We start from the raw sequence: 22,451 nt of genomic DNA, 5'->3' as shown, positions 1-22,451 counted from the left end.
AGATCAAACCAATTAATCCCTTGACCTTCCTTTATCTTAGTAAAGGTTAATAAAGTGGAACTAAGATTCAATTTTCATCATCATTGATAAGGATAGCTAGGATAGGACCTCTAATTTCTCATACCTTGCCAAAAGTTTATTTACAGTCATTTATTTATTTTACTTGCCATTTAAATTGCTTGTTCTTCATTTACTTTATTTGCTAATTAAACTATTCACTCCTCATTCTCAAAACCCCAATTTACAATCTCCATAACTAATAATAAGAACATACTTCCCTGCAGTTTCTTGAGAAGATGACCCGAGGTTTGAATACTTCGGTTATCAATATATTTAGGAGTTTGTTACTTGTGACAACCAAAACGTTTGTACGAAGGGATTTCTGTTGGTTTAGAGACTATATCTACAACGCGACTATTTTTATAAAATTCTTTACTGGCAAAAATCCTAACGTCAGACGTATGGGGTATTGACTTCATGGGGCCTTTCCCACCATCATACTCAAACACTTATATTCTGGTGGCAGTCGAGTATGTATCCAAATGGGTAGAGGCCATTGCAACACCCACCAATGATACTAAGACAGTGCTGAAGTTCCTCCAGAAACATATCTTCAGCAGGTTTGGTGTCCCTAGAGCACTAATCAGTGATGGGGGCACTCACTTCTGCAACAAACAACTTTACTCTACTATGGTCCGATATGGAATTAGCCACAAGGTGGCAACTCCATATCATCCACAGACAAATGGGCAAGCTGAAGTCTCTAATAGAGAACTAAAAAGAATCCTGGAACGGACTGTAAGTACCCGTAGAAAGGATTGGGCAAGAAGCTTGGATGACGATCTGCGGGCATACAGAACAGCATTCAAGACTCCTATAGGGACCTCTCTATACCAGCTTGTGTATGGTAAGGCCTGTCATCTGCCCGTGGAACTGGAGCATAAGGCCTACTGGGCAACCAGGTTCCTAAACTTTGATGCCAAATTAGCTGGAGAAAAAAGATTGCTCCAGCTGAATGAGCTAGAGGAATTCAAACTCACTACTTTCGAAAATGCCAAGCTTTACAAAGAGAAAGCAAAAAGGTGGCATGACAGAAAACTGTCATCTAGAGTCTTTGAACCAGGACAGAAGGTTCTGCTGTTTAACTCTAGGCTCAGATTATTTCCCGGGAAACTAAAATCCCGGTGGAGGGGACCATATATGATTATAAGTGTGTCAACATATGGCTTTGTGGAGCTTCAAGACATTGATTCTAATAAGAAGTTCATTGTTAATGGACAGAGAGTCAAGCATTATCTTGAAGGCAATTTTGAGCAAGAATGCTCAAAGCTGAGACTAGATTAAAAGCTCAGTAAGGTCCAGCTAAAGACAATAAAGAAGGGCTTATTAGGAGGCAACCCAATTTTTACTTATCTATGTTAATTTTCTGTTTTCCATTTTTATTTTATGTTTTCTTTAGGATGATGATCATGTGGAGTTACAAAAATCAAAGCAAAATCAAAAACAGCATTAAAAATAGCTCACCCTGGAGGAAGAGCTTACTGGCGTTTAAACGCCAGTAAGAAGCATCAGACTCGTGTTTAACACCAGAAAGAAGCATCAAGCTGGCATTAAACGCCAGAAACAAGCTATAGTCTGGTGTTTAACGCCAGAAATAAGTACCAACTTGGTGTTAAACACCAATAAAGGGAGAAAAGCTGGCGTTTAACGCCAGAAACAAGCAGCAGTCTGGCGTTAAACGCCAGGATTGCACTCTAAGGGCATTTACAGGCCTGAATGGAGCAGGGATGCTAAGTCCTTGACCCCTCAGGATCTGTGGACCCACAGGATCCCCACCTACCCCACCCTCTTTTCCATACTATCTTCACCACTCACATCCATCCATCATAAACCCCTCATACACACTATCACCCTCCCTTGGCCGCACCCACCACACATCTCCATCTCCTCCTTTCTTTCTTCTTTTGCTCGAGGACGAGCAAACAGTTTAAGTTTGGTGTGGAAAAAGCCCCGCTTTTTAATTTTCCATAACCATATGGCACCTTTCATAAGATTAGAGAAGATCAAATAGCTATGAGGGAGGAGTAACAAAGGCAAGGAAGAGACATAGAGGAGCTCAAGAGCACCATTGGTTCTTCAAGAGGAAGAAGACGCCACCCTTACTAAGGTGGACCCGTTCCTTAATCTCCTTATCTATTTATTTTTTCTGTTTTCGCTCTCTATGCTTTATGTTTATTTATGTTTGTGTCTTTCTTACATGATCATTAGTGTCTAGTGTCTATGCCTTAAAGTATGAATGTCCTATGAATCCATCACCTTTCTTAAATGAAAAATATTTTTAATCACAAAAGAACAAGAAATACATGATTTCAAATTCATCCTTGAAATTAGTTTAATTATTTTGATGTGGTGACAATACTTTTTGTTTCTCTGAATGAATGCTTGAACAGTGCATTTGTCTTTTGAATTTGTTGTTTATGAATGTTAAAATTGTTGGCTCTTGAAAGAATGATGAAAAAGGAGAAATGTTATTTGATAATATGAAAAATCATAAAATTGATTCTTGAAGCAAGAAAAAGCAGTGAAAAGCAAAAGCTTGCGAAAAAAATTGGCAAAAAAAAAAGAAGAAAAAGCAAGCAGAAAAAGCCACGAGCTTTTTAAACTAAAAGGCAAAAGCAAAAAGCTAGTAACCTTTTAAACCAAAAGGCAAGGGCAAAATAAAAAGGATCCAAGGCTTTGAGCATTAATGGATAGGAGGGCCCAAAGGAATAAAATACTGGCCTAAGTGGCTAAACCAAGCTGTCCCTAACCATGTGCTTATGGCGTGAAGGTGTCAAGTGAAAAGCTTGAGACTGAGCGGTTAAAGTCGTGATCCAAAGCAAAAAAAAAAAAAAAGAGTGTGCTTAAGAACCCTGGACACCTCTAATTGGGGACTCTAGCAAAGTTGAGTGATAAACCACTATTTTATGGTTTATAATGTGTTTAATTGTGTGGTTTTATCATGATCTTTACCCACTTATTCATATAATTAGCATGCATTTATATTTCCTTCCTAAAATTATTACATGATTTAAAACTTGCTTCCTAGAGATTTTTAATTATGTATTTTAATTCTCCTTTATTCCATTCGATGCCGTGATCTGTGTGTTAAGTGTTTCAGGCTTTATAGGGCACGAATCAGTTGGAGATTGGAAAGGAAGCTTGCAAAAATAGAAGGAACACAAGAAATTAAGGAGATGACCAGCGAGAAGTGACGCGGCCGCATGGCTCACGTGACCGCGCGAAAGAGAGGAAATCGCAGTGACGCGGCCGCATGGCTCACGCGACCGCGCGGATTGGAATAGCATAAGTGACGCGGAGGCATGGACGACGCGCCCGCGTGGCAAAGATAAACGCCGAATGACGCGTCCGCATGAATGACGCGATCGCGTGACGTGCGTGATCTGCATAATCTGGAGAATTCGCTGGGGGCGATTTTGGACCCTGTTTTGACCCAGTTTTCGGCCCAGAAAAGCAGACCAGAGCCAGAGAACATGCAGAAACGAAAACAACATTCATTCTACACAATTTTAGTTTTTAGATCTAGTTTTACCCCTCCTCTAGGTTTTCTCTCTACACATTCATAGTTCTTAGGATTTTTATTTTCTATTGCTCTTTGCATTGGGATATTGAGAAGAGTTATTACCTCATCAAGACTTCGTCATTCTAGTTCGTTTTCTTTACTTGGCTTTACTCTTCCATGTCCTTTAATTTATTCACTTTCACTATTGGATTATTTTAGAATTTATTAATACAAGAATTACTTTTATTTTTAATTGATTCCTTTGAGTTTTATTTATCATGTCTTTCTTTAATTCCCTTTCCTATGTTATGAGTTCTACATTCACAATGAGCGAGTAGTTCCCTAACTTGATGGGGAGTTGATTGAAAGGAACCCTTGAGTTGGAATGCTCAAAGGAGAAATTGTAATTGGGTTTATTGTTGGATTGCTCTCTAGTCACTAATGCCAGTCCTTCCAAATAAGCGGATTGGGACTTGTGAATAGAAACAGCATTCCAACTTGTTTGACTTTCCCTTACCTAGTAAGGGATAACTAAACAGAACAACCTTCAATTATCAATTAATCTTGAGAGTACTGCAGCAAGAATAGGGCTTCCAACTAATCTACTCCCAGTCAAGGCTTTTATTTAAATTACTTAATTTCTCCAATTTAATTTTCTGTTTATTCAACTCAAACTCTTTTTTTGAAAACATCTGATTAATAAAATAGCACACCTTTCTGCAACTCGTTGGGAGACGACCTGGGATTCATACTCCCAGTATTTTAATTTTAATTTTTGTGACAACCCTTCTAAATTGATAAGCGGATTTCTGGTTGGTTAAGAACTATACTTGCAACGCATATCTTATAACAATTCTTAACTCGCCAATTTCTGCCACGTCAATTTTTGGCGCCGTTGCCGGGGAGTTGCAATAGAGTGCTAAAGTTATTAATTGGAATTTTATTTATTTGTATTTTATTTTATTTTGCTACTATGAGCTGCTTGTTTCTTTCGCTAGATGACGCATTCACTTCCTGATCCAAGCTTGCCAGTATTCGATCCTGAGATTGAAAGAACTATTTCACAAATAAGGCAAGCTCGACGTCGGTTAGTCCTCTCTGAGGGCGGATCTGAAACGTCATTTGAGGAAGAAACCAGCCCCCGTTCTACTGATTTGGTTGATTTACGTATCGGTGACATGGCAGCACCTAAGAGAGTTACTATCCAGGAGGCTGGAGCCCCTGATTTTACAATGCAACCGTTTCAAGCGCATCACCCAGCGGTGGCTATAGACTTTGAAATAAAGACTGCACTGCCCAATTTGATGCCCAAGTTTCATGGCTTACCTGCTCAAGAGCCTATCAAGCACCTGAGAGATTTTCAAGCAGCCTGTTCTACTGTCAGGCGTGACGGTACAGATGAAACTTCAATTTTGTTGAAAGCTTTCCCGTTTTCTCTTGAGGGAAAGGCAAGAGAGTGGTACTACACTCAACCCGTAGCAACTGTATCCAACTGGGATACACTGAGAAGAGAATTCTTGGAAAAATTCTTTCCCGCTGAAGTTACTGATAAACTGAGGAAAGATATTTCTATGATTGTTTAGGACGAATCCGAGACTCTCTATGAATACTGGGAGCGCTTCAATAATCTTCTGGAAGCTTGCCCCCACCATTTGATTGATAAGATAGTGTTACTCAGTTACGTCACACAGGGCATGAGGCCCCAAGATAAGACCACATTGGAAAGTGCTAGCAATGGGTCTATGAAAAAGTACAAGACCACTGATGAGGCATGGCAATTGATTAGCAACTTAGCTGAATCTACACGGAATCACAGGCAGAAATAAGGCCGTTCAAAAGCCATTACAGAAGTATCCTCTAGCAGAGAGACTGCTGCTCTAACTTACAGCATCTGTGAAATGACCAACTTGCTGAAGCAGATGCAATTGAATCAACAACAAGTTCAGCAAGCTCAACCTTCTCCACCACAGCAAAACCAATAGTTAGTCCCACAGAGATTTTACGGAATCTGTGCTGATTATAGCCACTATACTGATGAATGTCTGCAGCTCCAGCAGGAAGACAACACCGTGGCAGCCACTCATAACTTCTATGACCACCCCAACCAAGGGTACAATCAAAGTGGCAATTACAACCATGGATGGCAGGACAATTCTAACCAGAATTGGAGGGACAACAACAATAGAGGAGACAGAGACAATCAGGAAAATCAGAGGTGGAATAATAACAACAACAGGCAATAGAACCAGTACCAGCCATACAGAGCACCTCACCAGAGGCAATCCCAAGGACCACAGAATACCCAATAGCAGACCTCTCAAATTACCTATCCTTCTTCATCTACTAATGATGACTTATTACAATCTATTGATCGGAGACAACAGACCATGGAAAATAAATTAATGCCACTCTAAATGGTCTGAACGCTACTTTGCAAGCTCTTGTCTCATAGATTGGATCAATGAATAACTCCAATAACCAGCATTTGAGCTCCAGTGGAATTCCCTCTCAACCATTACCCAATCCCAAGGGTGGCATTAATGCCATCACCCTAAGGTCCGGAACCACACTACAGGAGAGGAACCAGGAGGAGCCAAGCCCACCAGAACACACCTCAGCTGAAGAGGTAGTGGAAATAGAAGATGTTGAAGAGGAAGAAGGCATACAGGACATAGCTGAAAAAGAAGAAGTTCAACCACAGGAGGAAGCATCAAAAGGCGCAGACACTGCAGAAGACACCACTCATATTCCATTTCCACAACTTGCAAGGAAGCCCAGGAAGCAGCTGGAACCTGATCCAAAAATGGTAGAGATATTCAAAAAGGATGAGGTAACTGTTCCTCTATTTGATGTTATTCAACAGGTACCTAAATATGCAAAGTTTCTAAAAGATTTATGTATACATAAAAACAAAATTAATGAATTAGAAACTATTCCTTTAGGTAGTTCCATATCTGCTTTAATGGGTGGTTTACCTGAAAAATGTAGTGACCCAGGTCCTTGTATGGTTAATTGTACTATTGGTGGTGTGATAATTTCTGACTGCATGTGTGATTTAGGAGCATGTGTAAGTATAATGCCTTTGTCTATATATGATATTTTGAGGCTCCCTCCCTTAAAAAGGTCAGCAGCTCGTTTTGTGTTAGCAGATAAAAGCATTATTACAGTGGTTGGAGTTGCTGAAGATGTATTAGTAGGCATTAAGGGACTCACATTCCCCACTGATTTTTATATTCTGGAGATGCCCCAAAATGACTCTGAGAAGCCGTCATCAATCCTACTTGGAAGACCTTTCCTGAAGACATCAAAGTTCAAATTGGATGCTTTTTCAGGAACATACTCTTTTGAAATAGATGGTCGAGTAGTAAGCTTCGATCTGAATGGAGTTCTGAAGTACCCTCCAGAAGATCATTCTATCTTCCAGTGTGACATCATTGACGAAACCGTAGCTGAAGTTCACCAGGAGGAGTTAGAAGAGAAGCACACAGGACAAGGTCCGAGTGTGGGGACACTCTTGAACGACAATGATGGCACTTCGCCATTTTCACCAGCTTCAGACAATCCAGAGCCTGACCATGAGCAGAAGTTAGAGTTGAAACCCCTTCCTCCACACTTCAAATATGCTTACCTTGAGGACAAGCAAAAGTGTCCAGTTATCATTGTAAGGGATCTCACTTCTCAACAAGAAGAGCAGTTACTTAGTGTGCTGAGGAGGCACAAGAAGGAAATTGAGTGGAGTTTGGCGGATATAGTAGGCATCAACCCTCAAGTCAGTGAGCATAGAATATTTTTAGAAGAGGGAGCAAGACCTGTCCGTCAACCCCAGAGAAAACTGAACCCCACTATCTTAGAGGTTGTCAAGAAAGAAGTGACCAGACTACTAGAGGCAGATATCATCTATCCCATTTCAGACAGTGAATGGGTGAGCCCAGTACAAGTGGTGCCCAAGAAGTCTGGCGTCACTACAGTGAAGAATGAGCATGGAGAGCTCATAGCAACTAGAGTACAGAACTCTTGGAGGGTCTGCATTGATTACAGACGCCTCAACCAAGCCACTCGTAAGGATCACTATCCTCTTCTATTCATTGATCAAATGCTGGATCGCCTGTCAGGTAAATCACATTATTATTTTTTAGATGGTTACACAGGTTATTTCCAGATTCATATAGCTCCTGAGGATCAGGAAAAAACTACTTTTACATGTCCTTTTGGGACTTATGCTTACAAGAGAATGCCCTTTGGCTTGTGCAATGCACCAGCTACCTTCCAAAGGTGCATGATGAGTCTTTTCTCTGATCTTATTGAGGATTGTATGGAAGTTTTTATGGATGATTTTAGTGTGTATGGTGATTCCTTTAGCCTTTGCTTAGATGGATTGTCTAGAGTATTAGATAGATGTGTCAGTACAAACCTTGTATTAAATTTTGAAAAATGTCACTTTATGGTAAAATAAGGTATTGTACTAGGACATGTTGTGTCTAATACTGGCATTTCTGTAGATCCAGCAAAGGTGGATGTTATTTCTAGTTTACCTTACGCCTCTTCTGTGAGGGAAGTCTATTCGTTCCTTGGCCATGCAGGTTTTTACAGAAGATTCATTAAGGACTTCAGTAAGGTAGCACTTCCCTTATCCAGACTACTGCAGAAGGATATTGAGTTCGAGTTCAGTGAGGATTGCAAACAAGCATTTGATAAGCTGAAGACCGCCCTGACTCAAGCTCCAATTGTGAGAGGACCAGACTGGAGCCAGCCATTTGAAATAATGTGCGACGCCTCCAACCATGCAGTAGGAGCAGCACTGGCTCAGCGTGAAGGTAAGGATCCTTTTGTTATCACTTATGCGTCTAAAACTTTAGATGCCGCTCAGTCCAATTACACTACTACTAAGAAAGAGCTTCTTGCTATTGTTTTTGCTCTGGATAAATTCTGAGCCTATTTACTTGGTACTAAAGTAGTAGTGTATTCAGACCACGCAGCTCTAAAGTATCTATCAGCTGAAAAGGAGTCCAAACCAAGGCTTATACGTTGGATACTACTATTACAAGAATTTGATTTGGAAATTAAGGATAGGAGCGGTAACCAGAATCTAGTGGCAGACCACTTGAGTTGCCTTGAGCACATTAAGGATCATTCTAATCCTATAGATGATAATTTCCCATTTGATAACCTGCAAGCAGTATTTGAGGTAGTCCCTTGGTATGCACCTGTAGCTAATTATCTAGTTAGCCGCACTTTTCCTCCAAACTTTTCTAAGCATCAAAGAGACAAGCTGAAAAGTGAGTCTAAATATTATATATGGGATGACCCATATTTATGGAGATGTGGTGCTGACCAGGTAATTAAGACAGTGTGTACCTCAATCAGAATTTCAGTCCATCTTAGAGGCCTGTCACTCATCTGAGAGTGAAGGACATTTTGGCTCTCAAAGAACAGCTAGAAAAATCTTAGACTGTGGATTCTGGTGGCCTACTCTTTTTAGAGACGCTGCTAAATTTTGTAGATCTTGTTTTCCATGCCAAAAATTTGGTAATATATCCAAGAGGGATGAGATGCCTCAACAAATTATGCTTTTCTGTGAAATTTTTTATGTTTGGGGCATTGACTTCAAGGGTCCTTTTTCCAAATTCTAATGGTTATTTTTATATATTGTTAGCTGTGGATTATGTTTCCAAATGGGTGGAAGCAATTTCTACCTGCACTGATGATGCTAACACTGTTGTTTCCTTTGTGAGAAACCACATTATTTGTCGCTTTGGATCACCACGAGCAATCGTGAGCGATCAAGGCACCCATTTTTGTAACAGGAGACTAACAAGATTAATGAAGAAGCATGGGATCATTCATAAGGTTGCAACAGCATACCATCCTCAGACTAATGGGCAAGCCGAGGTGTCAAACAGAGTCACGCAGGAGCATGGCTGGAGGCGTGCCAATGGCACAAATTGCCCCACGTGACCGCGTCACCGACGCGTCCGCGTCGAGTGGGAACATTGGCCTCCCACGCGACCGCGTCACCCACGCGGCCGCGTGCCCTGGAATTCGACGTAAAAAGGGTGCAAGACCGAAAGTTGTGCTAGAGTGGTGCTGGATTAGTGCTGAACGCACAATTCTTCCCACGCGGCCGCGTGACCGACGCAACCGCATCACATCCTTCTAATGGCCACTCACGCGATCACATGCCCCACGCGATCGCGTCACCCAATATTTGGCAATTAATGATTTTGAACAGAGAGTTGTGCGAGTGCAAGGCTGCCCTCACGCCAGTGGCATAAAATGGGTCACGCGACCGCGTGACCGACGCGACTGTGTCAATCAGTAAAACGGGTCCCATTACGTCTTTCCAAGCACTCACGAGTCCTCCTTCACTGCGGACATGGCCGTTCTACTATGGTGCATCCTTACAGACCAACCTCTGAACCTACCAAGACACATCCGGAATGCCATGGGATACGTACAAATCGTGGGCAACTTACCTTTCCCCGCCTTGGTCTCAGATCTTATCTCAGCAGCCAGAGTCTCCTTCAGAGCTGGGGACACCAAAGCCATACTTCCACGGGATGATCAATATGTCCCTAATGGGAAATATATCAGACCCTCAGCAGCCACTACAAGCCAGCCCACTGAACCGGCTCAGGACATTTCTCCTTCCGTACCACAAGCACCTACAACAGACCAACTGCTCCATCAGATACTCGACAGGTTGGATCGGCAGGAACACAAAGCTAAGATGAGAGAGCGCCGTAACAAGCACCGATTCACATACCTCAAGGAGCTGATTATGGGAAAATTCAAGGACTCAGACACCCCGGACTCCACTTCCTTTACCAGCATAGGGAGCCATGATGGTCCCAACTGTGGAGATACTGCTACCAGCCCACCCCTATTCCTGACAGATGGCACCGAAGAAGGTGCAAAGCCTTAAGTGTGAGGAAGTCGGTCAGTACCTGACTTTCGGAGGTAATTTCTCTTCCCTAAACACCAATAAATTAGGATATTTAGTTAGTTTTTCTTTTGTAGAATAGGATAAATTGCATAGTAATAGATTAGTTGCATGCATGTTCTACTTGATTGAAAAGACAATAAGTTTCTTCTAAGACTCTATTTTTGGAACAAATTTTCACTAATTTTAATTAAAATTTTTATGTTAAATTTGCTTGAAGTTGTATTTGGAACATGATTTTTAAGCTAAAGAACACACAACCTGTGAGATTTGAGCCTTTATGCATGGTTACATTATTTAACCATAATTATTTTATTCTTGTGTGTTTACTTCTCTATGATTGTGATCTATATTTTGTTCCATCCTATATGTCCAATGTTTATTATATTTATATGTTTGCATATGATTGAGGCCATTAATTGTTTAACTCACTTATCCAAATTAAGCCTACCCTTTCAATTACCTTTGTTAGCCACTTTAAGTCTTTAAATCCCATTTGTTCTATATTTTACCACATTACTAGCCTTAAGTAGAAAAACAATTATATATCCCAAATTGAATCTTTGGTTAGCTTAAGATAGAATTGTGTGTGCTAATTAAGTATGGGAAATTGTGGGAACAAAAGATAATAAGGGAGTGTATCATGATAATATAATGGGAATTTGGAAACCTACTCATGTGAAACTATAAGAATAAAAAATCTATGTGCATTGATAAGCTATGTTTATTTTTATGTTTATGAAAAAAAATAAAAAATATTCAATAAATAAATAAGGGGACAAAATTACCCCAATGCTAAGTTAAGAATTCAAGGATCAATGCATGTATGATAAAATTAAAATAAAAAGTTGATACATGAGTATGGAATGTGAAAGGAAATTCTGGGTAGCTAGGTATGAATTCTAAAGTTATATAGAATATATATAGGTTATGTTAAAGCTTGGGTTAATTAAAGATTCAGTTTATAAGCTCACTTAACCATATATGTATCCTTACCATTACCTTGGCCCCATTACAACCTTGAAAAGACCTCATGATGTTTGCATTGGTATATTAAATGTTGTTGATTGGTTAGGAGAAGAACAAAAAAAAATTTAGGGAGCATGATTAGAGAAGGATGGAGTGATTACCCTATACACTAGAGAGACTAGAGTGTACATGCATCTTCAGTGAGGGTTCAATGCTTGAAATTCTATGTTCCCTGCTTTCATGAGCTATCTTCTTGCATTTTTATCTGTTCTTGCTGTATGAGAATTGAATTAGTGGAATTTGATTTGTAATTGTTTTGAAGAGCTTATTTACTTTTGATCAAGTGGACAAGAATCATATAGTTGCATTTACATATATAGGTTGCATTGCATTGCATGAGTTCTACATGTTCCTACTCATTTATTTTATCTCCTTCAACTAAGCATGAGGACATGCTAATGTTTAAGTGTGGGGAGGTTGATAAACCACTATTTTATGGTTTATAATGTGTTTAATTGTGTGTTTTTATCATGATCTTTAAACACTTATTCATATAATTAGCATGCATTTATATTTCCTTCCTAAAATTATTACATGATTGAAAACTTGCTTCCTAGAGACTTTTAATTATTGTATTTTAATTCTCCTTTATTCCATTCGATCCCATGATCTGTGTGTTAAGTGTTTCAGGCTTTATAGGGCACGAATGAGTTGGAGATTGGAAAGGAAGCTTGCAAAAATAGAAGGAACACAAGAAATTAAGGAGATGACCAGCGAGAAGTGACGCGGCCGCATGGCTCACGCGACCGCTCGAAAGAGAGGAAATCGCAATGACGCGGTCGCATGGCTCACACGACTGCGCGGATTGGAATAGCATAAGTGACGCGGAGAAAGAAGGATGTTGCAAATTCAAGAGTTGGAAGAATTCAGAGCTGAAGCTTATGAGAATGCCAAAATTTACAAAGAAAGAACAAAGAAGAAGCATGACAGCAACATAGCCCCAAGGAAATTTGAAGAAGGACAAAAAGTATTGCTCTACAATTCTAGGCTGAAGCTATTTCCAGGGAAGCTAAAATCAAGGTGGTCTGGACCATTCCTTGTCACCAAGGTCTCCAAATATGGACAAGTAGAAATCATGGAAGAAAAGTCACAACGAACCTTCATTGTGAACGGTCAAAGACTCAAACATTACTTGGGAGATGTGGAGGAGAAGGACAAAGTTAAATATCACCTCAACTGAGGAAGCTGACCGTCAAGCTAATGACGTTAAAGAAGCGCTTGTTGGGAGGCAACCCAACCTGAGGTAATACCTTGTTGCTGTTTCTTTTATTTGTTTCAATAAAAAGGGTGAAGTAGTTTCTGTGCATTGCAAAGAATTAAGTTTGGTGTTTCACACCAAACAATGAATTCATGGATCAATAATTCAAAGGGGAATGTGTGACTCTAAGTTTGGTGTTCCACCATAAAGATCAACTGAACACAACAACCTTTGAATTATATGAAAGGAACAACCATTCTAAGCAGTCACAGAAATGCTTAAAACCCTTAGTAGCAACTTCATTCCAAGAGAACTCAAGGATTCAAAGAACAGAGAAGTAAGTGGGAGACTAAGTTTGGTGTTCACACACCAACCTAAGACTCCGATACTTACCCACACATAGTTGAGCTAACCACTCAAGTGCTTGAGAAGCAAGCAACTTCATCACTCTTTGCAGGAAAAGAAACAAGAATCTTAAAGCATGAAGCAACATTTAGGAGAAGAAGGAGAAATCAAATTGTTTCCTGACAACAAAGAGAAAACAAGGAATTTCACAAGGTGGTATTGTTCCTTGATAATTCTTTAAAAAGGGCAAACAAAAGCATGCGTGTTCTGGTTTAAACTGTAAATGTTGAATCTTTCTGTTATGTGGAGTTTTTTTTAGTATGAGTGTCTGTTTATTGCTTTGAATAAAGTGAATGCCTAGATGTTTGGATATAACTTCACCTTCTTAAACGAGTGCTTGCCATGCTTGTTCTGTTTCCAAAAATAAAAGAAAAGTTTGAACAAAAGTAACTTGGCTAAATTAGTGACAAATCAAGTAGAATTAAGTGGTGGTATGCATGCTTGATTGTTTAGTCAGATCACTAGAATTAGAGTGTAGAATTATCATTCTTTGTGTAGAAATTGAAAACTGTCTATGGATCTTGATGAATAAATGTCTTTGGCCATGAAAAAGAAAGAAAAAGAAGAAGAAAAAGCCACTGAAAAAGGGCAACCAAAAAGCAAAAAAATTGAGAAAATAAGCTAGGTACCAATGGTTTGAACTTCTGAGACAAATGCCTGTGGTGTTTATGTATTAAGGATATGCTTGGATGAATAGGTTCTGAGGAGTGTTTCAACACTTGGTAACTTGGGTTAACTAACCCGGGATTATCAACCAAAAGTCCATTATCAAGAGCAACCTAAATACAAAACATTTAGTCACACAAAGAGGTGCTGGGCACCAATGTCTCAAGAAGAAATGTGAACTAAAATGCCTAAAGTGGATATGTGTAGTGCACTGATAAGAAAAAGAAAATGCCAAAGGCTTGTGCAACACATGACACTAAGCAAACAAGGAGCAAAAGAAGCTCTAAGAAAAAGAAAAGAAAAACAAAGAAGAGAAAAGTGCCAAAGACATAAAAATAACAAGAGGCCATAGCAGTGTTTGATGGATGCAATGAAAAAGTGATAATCTTACCTGATAAGTATGAAAAAGTGATGCTGCAACTTTCTGCATAAAACCCTTCTGAGGAACTTCAAATGCTTGCTAATATAGCCAATGTAATTGCTTTCTGTTTCATACTTTCTTCTTAAATAACTCAGGACTTGCTTAGGGACAAGCAAGTATTAAGTTTGGTGTTGTGATGCCAAGGCATCTTAGGCTAGTTTCACTAGCATTTTTCTGTTAGTTTTAGTTGTTTTATGCATTTTCTTGAGCTTAAAGCAACCAAAAATGGTTAAATGAAGAACAAAGCAATGAACCATCCAAACAATATGATTTTGATGCAAATTCCATGAGTTTTAGTTATATTACTTGAATGCTATGAATGGAAGATTTCTCATGAAATTTTGCAAGACTTTGATGTATTTGTTTGGATGATTTCAGGGAAGAAGAGGCTAAGCAAGGAAGCAACAAAATCAATAAAGGAAGCTTGAATATCACATGTGGAGTTTAAGTTCCAGTTTAAGCCTAAACTGGAGCTTAAACGCCAGAATCATGAAGGCTAAGGAATGCTGGAATTGAAGTTTAACCTCCAGTTTAACCTTAAACTGGAGGTTAAACGCCAGAATGGAAAGTCTCACCAAAGAAGCATGCCCACGTTTAACCTCCAGTTTGACCTTAAACTGGAGGTTAAACGCCAGAATGAGAATGCCACTCAGCAAGGAGTCCACGTTTAACCTCCAGTTTAACCTTAAACTGGAGGTTAAACGCCAGAAGTGGGAATAGCACCAGGGAGCCATTTCCACGTTTAAGCTCCAGTTTGACCTCAAACTGGAGCTTAAACGTGTTCGACAGCCTTTCTCCTCCAGGGTTGCTCTCTCCATTTCCACGTTTAACCTCTAGTTTGACCTCAAACTGGAGGTTAAACGTGTTCGACACCTCCAGGGCTACCATTCTAAGCTTCCACGTTTAACCTCCAGTTTGACCTCAAACTGGAGGTTAAACGTGTTCGACCTCCAGGATGCCTCCTTCCTTTTCCACGTTTAACCTCCAGTTTAACCTTAAACTGGAGGTTAAACGTGTTCGACCTCCAGAGCTGCCCTTCCTTTATCCACGTTTAAGCTTCAGTTTAACCTTAAACTGAAGCTTAAACGTGTTCGACTACATTACTCTCCAGGGCTGCCTTCTTCCATTTCCACGTTTAAGCTTCAGTTTAACCTTAAACTGAAGCTTAAACGTGCTTCTACAAAAAGGCTCACTGGAAGTATCTGGCGTTTAAGCTGCAGTTTAAGCTTAAACTGCAACTTAAACGCCACTCTTGGAAAAGGTTTATGGACCAAAAATATTGTGGTTAAGTTAGTAATTGAGCACAAACATTAACTTAAACTTATTCTGGTATGAAACCCAATTGAATATCATGGTTTATGGGATTGGGCCTGAAGGATTGATGAGTTTGAAATCTCAATTTATTGAGTCATGTGTCATTATTTGATTATCACTAAGTTGGCTCAATGAATGTTACAGAATTTGGATCAACAGCCTCATCAAGATTATGGATCATAAACCCAAGGCAAAAGGAAAGCATGGAGAGGCCTCAAAGCCCAAGAAACACAACAGAAGCTCAATATAGAAAGTGTATAAATAGGATAGAATTTAAGTTAGAAAGGGACCTTTTACTTTTACCTTCACTTTTAGCTAGTTTTCATATCTTTGTAATTGAATTCAGAGCTATGACTCACTAAACCCCCTTTCATTGGGTTAGGGAGCTCTATTGTAATTCAATGAATCAATAATAGTTTATCTTCTTCTTCAATCTTTTCTCTTGAATTTTGTTAGAAAGCTTCTCGATCTAATTCCATTGGGTAGTTGTCTTGGGAAAGAAACTACCCATAATTGGGATCCTTCGGAACCTTGGGAAAGGAATGGAGGATTCATGCTAGAGAAGCTTTCTCACAGTGAATTGGATTGGGGTTTGGATGGATATTGTGACATGTAATCCTACCAAATTGTGGTTCATGAAACTGTGTGGTATAATCAGTGATCGAACATCATCTCTTCTTATGAACACTTAAACCAAGGGATTGGGAATTTGTTCATTTTTAGAGAGTATTGGTGAGCCAAGGGATTGGGATCCAATCATATAAGATTGCCAAGCAAAATTCAATGAACGCATTGCTTGAGGAAGAGATAAACATGTTTTGATTTGGAGATCTCAATATCTCCTATAACCCAATGAATCCCCCAATTCTGATTTCCATCTTCTCTTTACATTCTGCAACTCCATTCATGCAATCAACCCCCATTCCCTTTTAATTTCAGCAATTTAGTTTCTGCTCTTTAATTCATGCAATTTAAGATTTCGCCATTTAATTTTTTTGTCATTTATTTTTCCCGCCAATTTTACATTCCGCAATTCTCATCTCAAATCTTGATTCCGCTCAACTAGAACACACTTCTAATCCGAATTGCTCACTCAACCAATCCTTGTGGGATTCGACCTCACTCTATTGTGAGTTTTTACTTGACGATAACCGGTGCACTTGCCGGAAGGAATTTTGCCGATCGTGCAATTTCCTAAATCGTAGCATAACTAGTTTATGCGCATCAAGTTTATGGCGCCGTTGCCGGGGATTGGTTTTCGATTGACAATTCTCAAATTGGAAGCTAACTAGATTGAGCAATTTCTCTTGCTTTGTTAATTCTGTTCAAGTTACTTGTTGAATTTTAATTTCTGCACTCGGTTACATGTTTTCTTTCTTTATGCCTTTAAATTCAAGCAACTAACTCACTGACTCACTAACTGTTTGAATTAATTCCTCAATTGCTCTAACCATACTCTTCCATTAACCAAGAGTATTTCACTTGTTTGTGCCTGTGCTGTGTTCTTGTATGACAGGTAGGAGAGGAGAGACATCAACTCCTCCATATACCGAACCAGAGAGGACCCTTCATAGACTGAGAAGGGAAGCAAGAGGGAAGAGAGTAGTGGGAGAAGAGGAATCTGAAGGAGAATCTGAGGATAATTTTGAGGAAGCTCTAGATCTCAACATGGATAGAGAAGTTCACAACCATGAGAGAGCTGATGGAAACAATGCCATTCCTGAGAGGAGGGTTCTTAGTTCATACATAAACCCAACCTCTGGGAATTGTGGTAGCAGCATCCAGAAACCACCCATTCAGGCCAACAATTTTGAACTCAAACCACAGCTAATATCACTTGTGGAGAATCATTGTTCATTTGGTGGAAGTGCTAATGAAGACCCAAACCAACATCTCACAAAATTCCTGAGAATTTGTGACACTGTGAAGTCCAATGGAGTCCAGGAAGATGCCTATAAACTGCTTTTGTTCCCATTTTCACTTAGGGACAAAGCAGCTAAGTAGCTGGAATCATTCCCAAGGGGGAGTCTAACAACATGGGATGAGGTGGAAAGCAAGTTTCTGGCACGTTTCTACCCCCCACAAAAGGTCAATAGGCTTCGATCTGAGGTTCAGACTTTTAGACAACAAGATGGTGAAACTCTCTACGAGGCATGGGAGAGATTCAAGGACTTGACAAGGAAATGCCCACCAGACATGTTCCATGATTGGGTGCAATTGCATATTTTCTATGATGGACTCTCTTATGAATCAAGGAAGGCTGTAGACCATTCATCAGGAGGTTCATTGAACAGGAAAAAGACTATGGAAGAGGCCATTGAAGTGATTGAGACAGTGGCTGAGAATGAGTACTACTATGCATCAGAAAGGCACAACACTAAGGGAGTCATGGAGCTGAACCATGTTGATACAATTCTAGCCCAAAACAAGGTGTTTGCCAAGCAACTAGCAGAGCTTACCAGGCAATTAGAAACAAAGCAAGTGGCTGCAATACACACACAAGATCAAGAGGAAGTAAGCATTGAAGGAGGTGATTGGGATGAGGCCAATTATGTGGGAAACCAACAAAGGCAATCATATGACCCACATTCCAACACTTACAACCCAGGCTGGAGAAACCACCCAAACTTTGGGTGGGGGAACCAACAAACCCAACCACAAAACCACAAACCTTACAACCACAACCAACATAACAATTCCACATACCAAAACTCCAACCAAAGATCATACCAAGCCACACAAAACACTTACCCCCAACCATCATATCATGGCCAAAATAATCAACCTACCCAACCTAATCCGAACCAACAATTTCAAGATCAATTAAACCGGATAGAAGGAATGCTTGCAACCATGAGCCAAGACATAACCGAATTGAAAGCTTTTAAGGAAGAAGTAAATTCTAACTTGCAAAACCAAGGAGCTGCCATCCAGAAGCTAGAAAATCAAATTTTGTATTTGACTAAGCAAGCCCCTGGGACAAGCGGCTCTCATGCTGCCAAGGCTATTGCAAGGGAAGAATGTAAGGCCATAACCCTCAGAAGTGGAAAGAATCTAAAGGAGATCTCAAAGGAAACCACAGAGGATGAAGCAAAGGAAAATGTGAAAGACAAAGAACAAGGACGATCTTTTACACCGTCTGCAACAAAAGAAAAAGAAAAAGAGGTCCTGAAGCCTTACACACCTAAAGCACCTTATCCTCAACGTTTGATGAAAAGTGAAAAGGATGGCCAATTCTCCAGGTTCTTGGAGATTTTCAAGAAGCTTCAAATCAACATTCCCTTTGCTGAGGCAATAGAGCAAATGCCACTCTATGCAAAATTCTTAAAAGAATTAATGACCAAGAAGAGAAGCTGGAGAAATGAGGAAACTGTGTTGTTAACTGAAGAATGCAGTGCCATCATTCAGCACAAATTGCCTCAGAAATTGAAGGACCCAGGCAGTTTCCAAATCCCCTGCATCATAGGAGAAGTCATGGTGGAGAAGGCCTTGTGTGACTTAGGGGCCAGCATCAATTTGATGTCGCTAACAATGATGAGAAGAATGAAGATTGAGGAAGCCAAACCAACAAGAATGGCCCTCCAATTGGCAGATCGAACTTTTAAATTCCCTCATGGGATAGTTGAGGATTTGTTGGTGAAAGTGGGAGAATTTATATTTCCTGCTGATTTTGTGGTGTTAGATATGGAGGAAGAAGCCAAAGCTTCAATAATTCTGGGAAGACCCTTCCTAGCTACTGCTGGAGCCATCATAGATGTACAAAAGGGTGAACTCACTCTTAGACTACATGATGAGAAATTGGTGTTTAATGTATTCAAGGGAATGAGCTATCCATCAGAATCACTAAGGGAATGCATGAGGGTTGATGTAGTGGACATTGCAGTACAAGAAACTTTTGAGGAAACAATAAAGGAAGTGGCAGAGGAGGAGTTCACCAAGGATATTGAAGTTAGTGATATCAAGGGTGCTGACACAACCATGCTAAGCATGCCAGAGAGAGTGAAAGAAGAAAAGGAAGCACCAAAACCTGAGCTCAAAGCATTGCCCCCTAATCTCAAGTATGCATACTTGGGTAGTGATGAGAGTCACCCTGTTATCATTAGCTCTGCCCTTAGCCAAGAACAGGAAGAAGAATTGATCAAGGTGCTGCAAACTCATCAAGATGCCATTGGATGGACCCTAGCTGATTTGAAGGGGATAAGTTCATCCATATGCATGCATAAAATCTTGTTAGAAGAGGATGCTAGACCCTCCATTCAAGCTCAGAGAAGATTGAATCCCGTCATGAAAGAAGTGGTACAAAAGGAAGTCAGGAAGTTATGGCAGGCAGGGGTAATCTACCCCATTTCTGATAGCCCATGGGTTAGTCCCATCCATGTAGTTCCCAAGAAAGGTGGCATAACTGTGGTGCCAAATGAGAAGAACGAACTCATACCCACAAGAACCGTCACTGGGTGGAGGATGTGCATAGACTACAGGAAGCTCAATGAAGCCACCAGAAAGGATCATTTCCCACTCCCATTCATGGATCAGATGCTTGAAAGGCTTGCCGGACATGCTTACTATTGCTTCTTGGACGGATATTCAGGCTACAACCAAATAGTAGTTGATCCTAGTGATCAAGAGAAAACATCATTTGTTTGTCCATATGGAGTTTTTGCTTATAGACGCATGCCCTTTGGATTGTGCAATGCACCTGCCACTTTCCAAAGATGCATGCTGTCCATCTTTTCGGACATGATTGAAAAATTTATTGAGGTCTTCATGGACGATTTTTCTGTGTTTGGGGATTCTTTTCCCAGCTGCCTACACCACCTTGCCTTGGTGCTTAAGAGGTGCCAAGAGACTAACCTAGTATTAAACTGGGAAAAGTGTCATTTCATGGTCACAGAAGGAATAGTCCTTGGCCACAAAATCTCTAATAGAGGCATGGAGGTGGACAGAGCTAAGGTGGAAATCATTGAAAAACTACCTCCACCAAGTAATGTCAAGGCAGTTAGGAGTTTTTTGGGACACGCTGGTTTTTACAGAAGGTTTATTAGAGACTTTTCTAAAATAGCCAAACCTTTGAGTAACTTGCTTGTCTCTGATACACCCTTTGTATTTGATAAAAATTGCATGCTAGCCTATGAACTTTTGAAGCAAAAACTTTCCTCTGCACCTATCATTGCCCCACCTGATTGGAACTTACCTTTTGAACTGATGTGTGATGCATCAGACCTTGCTATTGGGGCAGTGTTAGGACAAAGGAAAGACAATTTGGTACATGTGATTTATTATGCCAGTAAAGTCTTGAATGCTAACCAAAGGAATTACACAACCACTGAAAAAGAACTCTTGGCAATAGTCTTTGCATTTGACAAATTTAGATCCTATCTCATTGGATCTAAAGTCATTGTCTTCACTGATCATTCAGCTTTAAAATATTTACTTGCTAAACAAGAATCTAAACCAAGACTTATTAGATGGGTTCTTTTGTTGCAGGAATTTGACATTGAAATCAAAGACAAGAAGGGTGTAGAGAACAAGGTGGCAGACCATTTATCAAGGATACCATGTGAAGAAGGAAGCACACAAAGCACACATATAAATGAGTACTTTCCTGATGAACAACTCATGGTAATTCACAAAGCACCCTGGTTTGCAGACATAGCAAACTTCAAGGCCACTGGGAGTTTACCGTTGGAATTTAACAAACATCAAAGGAAGAAATTGGTAAATGATGCCAAATACTTCATCTGGGACGAACCATACTTGTTCAAAAAATGTTCCGATGGCATACTCAGAAGATGCATATCCGAGGAAGAAGGAAGGGAAGTCTTATGGGACTGCCATGGCTCCACTTATGGAGGGCATTTTGCAGGAGAAAGAACAGCAGCTAAGGTGTTGCAGTGTGGTTTTTATTGGCCCACTATCTTCAAAGATGCAAAAGAATTAGTGAAGCACTGCCATGAATGCCAGAAAGCGGGGAACCTGCCAAGAAGAAATGAAATGCCACAACAATTCATTCTGGAACTTGAATTGTTTGATGTATGGGGGATAGATTTCATGGGACCATTTCCCTCCTCATACTCAAATAATTACATTCTTGTGGCAGTAGACTATGTCTCCAAATGGGTTGAAGTAATAGCAACTCCAACCAATGATAATAAGGTAGTCATGAACTTCCTCAGAAAACACATTTTTTGCCGTTTTGGGGTTCCAAGAGCAATCATCAGTGATGGAGGAAGCCACTTCTGCAACAAACCATTAGAGGCATTGCTTCTAAAATATGGAGTCAAACACAGGGTAGCCACACCATACCATCCACAAACAAGTGGGCAAGCCGAAATATCTAACAGAGAACTCAAAAGGATCCTGGAAAAGACTGTGGGAACTTCAAGGAAGGACTGGTCGATTAAGCTAGATGATGCTCTTTGGGCATATAGGACAGCTTTCAAAACACCAATTGGAATGTCTCCTTACCAACTAGTATACGGAAAAGCTTGCCATTTGCCACTGGAGTTGGAGCACAAGGCATACTGGGCCTTGAAACTTTTGAACTTGGACAGCAAAGCTGCTGGAGAAAGAAGGATGTTGCAAATTCAAGAGTTGGAAGAATTCAGAGCTGAAGCTTATGAGAATGCCAAAATTTACAAAGAAAGAACAAAGAAGAAGCATGACAGCAACATAGCCCCAAGGAAATTTGAAGAAGGACAAAAAGTATTGCTCTACAATTCTAGGCTGAAGCTATTTCCAGGGAAGCTAAAATCAAGGTGGTCTGGACCATTCCTTGTCACCAAGGTCTCCAAATATGGACAAGTAGAAATCATGGAAGAAAAGTCACAACGAACCTTCATTGTGAACGGTCAAAGACTCAAACATTACTTGGGAGATGTGGAGGAGAAGGACAAAGTTAAATATCACCTCAACTGAG

General features: G+C 40.1%; 1 non-coding gene and 1 pseudogene across 1 annotated transcript; one reads left to right on the top strand and one right to left on the bottom strand.

Annotated features, from left to right (window-relative positions):
- Positions 1-22,451, top strand: part of LOC148576628 (uncharacterized) — a 58,607-nt pseudogene that overhangs the window by 27,643 nt on the left and 8,513 nt on the right.
- LOC148576629 (small nucleolar RNA R71) lies at positions 17,630-17,733 on the bottom strand. Its single transcript, XR_015904403.1, has one exon. It is a non-coding gene; the product is annotated as a small nucleolar RNA R71 (small nucleolar RNA).

This window comes from Arachis ipaensis, chromosome B1 (genome assembly GCF_059453495.1).
Source record: "Arachis ipaensis isolate K30076 ecotype BB chromosome B1, ASM5945349v1, whole genome shotgun sequence".
NCBI lineage: Eukaryota > Viridiplantae > Streptophyta > Magnoliopsida > Fabales > Fabaceae > Arachis > Arachis ipaensis.
The sequence above is the reverse complement of the archived record's forward strand: the minus strand, read 5'-3'. Positions and strand labels throughout refer to the sequence as shown.